We start from the raw sequence: 5,755 nt of genomic DNA, 5'->3' as shown, positions 1-5,755 counted from the left end.
ATGTCGGCGCGTTCCCGCGATCCTCACTGGTACTTGAAACACATCACACAAACACTGTAAGCACAAAGGCTTAGTGGGTTCCCCAAAATACCACATACAACTCATACGCCACTCGAGGCTACAGTACGACCCTCCGGTCGATGTGTCTCAGCGGGACCCTCCAGTCTCGTAGCTCGTTAAACCCTCCGGTCCGGTCATAACTCGTCGGACCCTTCGATCCAATCTCTATCGTTGGACCCTTCGGTCCGGTCTATATCGTTGGACCCTCCGATCCGGTCTAAACAACATACCGCATACATACAACAAAAATGCACATAATCTCAAGCATACACATAGCATACAAGACCCTTCGGTCTACACATAATACCACTCTAGGTAATGTATTGTGAGAATACTCACCTCGGGTATCTCAGATAATCTCGCACTCGAGCATACTGGTCTAGCCCCCGCCTAAACACATAAACAACACCCTCAAATAAATAGCGGCTCTCAAAGGCTAAATTAAATCCACTCCTACAATTTCATAGAACGGTAAAAGACCATTTTACCCCTCCCTGACCCAAAAGTCCAAAGGTTGACCAAAACCCTAAAAGTCAACGGAAGTCAACAGGAGGCAGTACGTGACGCGTACCTTTTCTGTACGCGGGGCGTACGCCGGCGAACCACAATCGGGGTCTCAACCCCTTATGCTGCGCGTACTGAGAGTTATGCCCAGCGTAAGTCTCAGTTTCAGCCTTTCATTGGATTTTGGTCTTAAACGGTTAAGACACTCATTCAACTTTCAGATCTGACTTTCCATAAGCCTCTTATCCCATAAAGTCGGAACCTTTAAGCCTTTGCATGGCTGTAAAGGTCCCTACACACTTTAACACCTTTCCTTCTTCCTTAAAAGGTCTAGATCTCATGCATTGCTCAAAATTCACGTCAAAGATTGCATTTTTATGAACATACAACTCTTATAGTCCTGAAATATGGTGGATCTAGGCCAATGGAGACTATTTGCTCATAAAGTCTCCACCTTGGGACCAAAAACCCTAGAAATTGGTCCAAGAAGCACACAATACAAATGACAAGGAAAGTTTTGAGCTTTTTACCTCAGAAAGAAGCTCCAACCTCTGAAAAGCTCAGATCTACTCTTGTCCACCAACTCCTAGCTTCCAAAATGGCCTCCTCTTCTCTTTCACCACCTTGAAATGGCACTTTGAAGCTTAGAACACCAACACACTAGCTAGAAATGAAGGAGGACTCTCTATTAGGGTTTCACTCTCTAAAATGGAGGCTGGGAATAAGGCCTTAGCATTCCTTTTATAGTGTACAAGCCACAAATTAGGGTTTTCATCTAGGCTCGCTACGCCCAACGTAACCCTGGGTACGCCCAGCGTACCTAGGCGAGTTCGCGTCCAAATTAAGCGTGCGAGTACGCGCAACGTACTCTTCAGTACGCCCAGCGTACTCACTTGCCTAGCATTTCATTTAAGGTGCGTAACTTGACAACTTGGAAAAAGTTGAAGGGTTTAAGAGACACACCTGAACTCGGGATGTTACATTCACGAAGCCGATCTATAAGGGGCTATTAGGTTATGGCCTATAAAATTGTCGTTTAATGGGTGTCCACTCTCACCCACCGCTTCCTTGATTGGTGGAGGGTCATTAGCCGAACGGGTAGGATAGGGTAACCCTTTTCTCATTAATAAGTATAATGAATCAATGTAAAGTAACTAAATGTTTTTACCAAGTTTGTAAAAATCGCTCGACGTTAGCTAGTCGGTGGACTGGGGTCAAGGGATTAATCGGCTAGGCGGAGATTAATCGAAGACCATTAATTGCTAATTTATTTGATTTTAAAAAATTAAATATGACTAATATCATATAAAAATTCATAAATACAACTAATATCATATAAAAATTCATAAATACAACTAATATCATAACAAAATAGGTTAATATGATAAATATAACACTAATTATACCTTAAATAGTTTCTATTGAGATATAACTTCTTCAAAGTGTTAAATTTTCATCGGGTTCTACTGTTTCAGTCATTTTGTATGTATGGATTAATCAATAGGCGCTCTCTAATCGGTCAAGTAGCGTCTAGGGATTAATCGGAGATTAATCGGGACCTAATCGGGAATTTTACAACACTGGTTTTTACAAAATTCCCAATCTTAGTTACTTTAGGCAAAGTGAATTGATGCAATCCCATGAAATTACATTTTGTACCCTTGCTAAGAAGTTAGTGGAGCGTGTATGGTTAACCGACACACTAATTGGTTCTAAGCAAAGGTGGCAAAGGGTGACTCATTGTTTATCATAGTTCGATGGAGCGTGTGTGGTTAATCGGCACATCGAATAGGTGACTGTAACAATGAGGGCACCATGTACATTTGAATGGTTATTCACACCCGCTTTGTGATCCTCGGCATCACAGTCACAAATTTGAGGGGCATATCGAGATTGAAACATGCCATTGAAAAGTTCAATGAATCTCAAAGGAATCTAGGAATTTTTCAATACCTTTAAAACTTAATCTCTTTATGTTTTTATGGTGGAGAATTAGTGAATCATCATTCACTTACCTTCAAATTATTTGCATGTTAGATTACGACATCCCTTTTCTAATATGTAAATAATGTTGTTGGATCCTAGCCCTAATTTCTCATTTTAGGTGTTTAATTAGGGATTCATATCTAATCAAACTTTGTTCTTTTCTTCTTCAGATGTCGAACTCAAACAACAACAACAATGCTTCAGGTCAACCTCATCTGACTCATTCTTACTCATGAAGTTGTGTGGGAGAATGATCTTTGACGGGTCCAATTTCAATGATTGGATCCATAACATCCGAATGGTCACTCGTTACGAGAACAAGGAGTATGTCCTCAATAAGGAGCTGAAGGAGGTGAACATCAACATTACTACTCCTGAAGAAATCGCTGCCTTTGAGGCCCATGAGTGTGAAGCCATGAAAGTCCATTGCATCATGCTGGCGACCATGACTGCTGAACTACAAAAGTCCTACGAGGACTACTATCCCTACGAGATGCATCAAGACTTTGTAGACCGGTACCACCAAAGTGCGAGGCAAGGAAGGTATGCGATCATCACTTCGATGATCACTGCCAAAATGGGTAATGGAGAGTCCCTTACCGCTCATCTGCAAAAGATGCAGAGATATGTTGATCGCCTGCTGAAGTTAAATGTCAACTTCGATGAAGAGCTGGCAATTGAAATTATCCTTCACTCTTTTCCTCCCTATTACAACAAGTTCCGCATGACCTACCACATGAATAAGGAAGAGGTCACCTTGAGCAAGCTTCAAGGATTGCTTAGGATTGCTAAGAGCAATCTCAAGGATAAGTCTGTTGTATCAACTCCCACTCCAACCGATGCTCCTGTTTTGGCCATTGGGAAAGGGAGGGTAAGAAGAGGAAGGCTCCTTCAAAGAGCCACCCCAAAGGAAAATCCCAAGATGGAACCTCTTCTAGTGGAACCAAAGTTGGTTCTGCTAAGCCCGACTTTAACCCGAAGGAGGCAGAATGCCACCACTGCCACAAAATAGGGCATTGGAAGAGAAGCTGCCCGGAATATCTGCAAGCCATCAAGGACGGGAAGATCAATCCATCTTCCGCAGGTATTTACACGATTAAATCTAATTATTCATCACATGCTATTTCTTGGGTTCTTGATACAGGATGTGGTTTTCACATATGTTCTGATTTGCAGGGACTAAGAAGAGATAGGGATGTGGAGCGTGGAAGGATAAATCTAATCATGGGGAACATAAGATCGTCGCCTATTACCAAGATTGGAGTGTATTCTCTGGCGCTTAGTAATGGATTAGGATTAGATTTAAATAATTGTTGCTATTTGCCAGATATGGCAAGAAACATCATTTCATTTCATGGTTTGTTTAGATAAGGATTTAGATATTCATTTGATAATGAGAAAGGTTCTATTTATGCTTATCTAAATGGTGTTTTATATTTCGAAGCATTGCCTTGTAATGGAATTTATGAAATGGTGATGGTTGTAGATAACTTAGAAAATGATGTGATGTGTGTGGATTCTTCCAATAGTATGGTAAAGCATTCTTGTGGCATTGTCGTCTTGGACATGTTAACAAGAAATGCATAGCCCAACTCCAAAAGGATAGAGTGTTGGAGTCATTCAACCTTAGGGACGATGACGTGTGCGAGTCTTGTTTACTTGGAAAGATGACCAAGTCACCCTTCACTGGCACTTGTGAAAGGGGTGAGGGTCTATTGGATCTCATACACACCGATGTGTGTGGGCCCTTTAGATCCACCATAAGGGATGCGAATCGCTTCTATGTGACTTTCACCTATGACTATAGCAGATATGGGTATATCTACTTAATCAAGCACAAGTCAGAAAGCTTTGAAAAGTTCAAAGAGTTTAAACAAGAAGTGGAGAATCAATTGCGCAGGAAAATCAAGAAGATTCGATACGATTGAGGAGGAGAGTACCTAAGTCTTGAATTCCATGACCACCTCAAGGAATGCGGAATAGTTTCAAAATTGATGCCACCTAGGACACCGCAGTTGAACGGTGTGGCTGAGAGGCGTAATCGAACCTTGTTGGACATGGTTCGTTCCATGATGAGTTGTGCTTCACTACCTATCTCATTCGGGGGGTATGCCTTAGAGACTACCGCCTATATCGTTAACTTAGTCCCTACGAAGAAGGTTGCCAAAACACCTCACGAGATGTGGACATGGAAAGCTCCCTCGTTGGCACATATCTAGGTTCGAGAGACTCACGACAAGCTCGAACCTCGTAGTGAGCGATGTATTTTCATCGGCTACCCGCAGAAATCCTTTGGATATCTCTTCTATAGACCGAGTGACAATGCTGTCTTCATTGGGAGGAGAGGAGTTTTCCGAGAGAGAGAGAGAGAGAGAGAGAGAGAGAGAGAACTCATAAGCCAAGGGGACAGTGGGAGGCAAATCAATCTTGAAGAGATTCAAGAGTCGAGCGATGAAGGAACCTATAACGTTGGCGCTTAACCCGAGAAGGAAACTCCGGTTGAATCGATTGACGAGTCCTTACCTCTTAGTTGTTCCGAAAGAGTTAGAGTTCAACCCTAATTATATGGTCTTCATATTACTACAGAAAGGGACATGTATATTAGTGATAGTACACTAATAAATTTGGACGAACCTAATAGCTATAAGGAAGCCATGGCAGGCCCGGAGTCTGCAAAATGGGAAGAGGCGATGGATAGTGAGATTCAGTCCATGTACGACAACCAAGTTTGGAATTTGGTTGACCATGTTCCCGGACGTAAGACGGTCGGGTGCAAGTGAATCTTCAAGTATGTCACACCCCAAAACCAAGAACGGCGGAAACGTTCTGGGGCGGAGGACGTCATGTACAGTATCACAACAATGAAAAGTAGTAAACAAGCAACAACATCATCCATTGCATTAATAATATAATTATTATACAAGTGTGTTCTGTCAAATTATAATAGACACTAAGAGCATAAATCAAAATGAAAGATGAGTCTTGAACGAGCTCCATCTTCTCTAAACCTTGCATCGGTACCTGTCTATTGATGACCTGAGGATACAAGTAATTTTGAAAGCGAGTATCAGCTTTGAAGCTGGTGAGATCATAAGTATTTTAGTGTCTTAATTTGTATGTAAGTATTTGTATGTATATGAACTGTAGTATTAAAAATGTATCTGAATTGTAAGTATGAACATGTTTGTAAAACAACTATAAATGT

Source organism: Lactuca sativa, chromosome 3 (genome assembly GCF_002870075.4).
Source record: "Lactuca sativa cultivar Salinas chromosome 3, Lsat_Salinas_v11, whole genome shotgun sequence".
In the NCBI taxonomy this organism is placed as follows: Eukaryota; Viridiplantae; Streptophyta; class Magnoliopsida; order Asterales; family Asteraceae; genus Lactuca; species Lactuca sativa.
Note: the sequence above shows the minus strand (reverse complement) of the source record.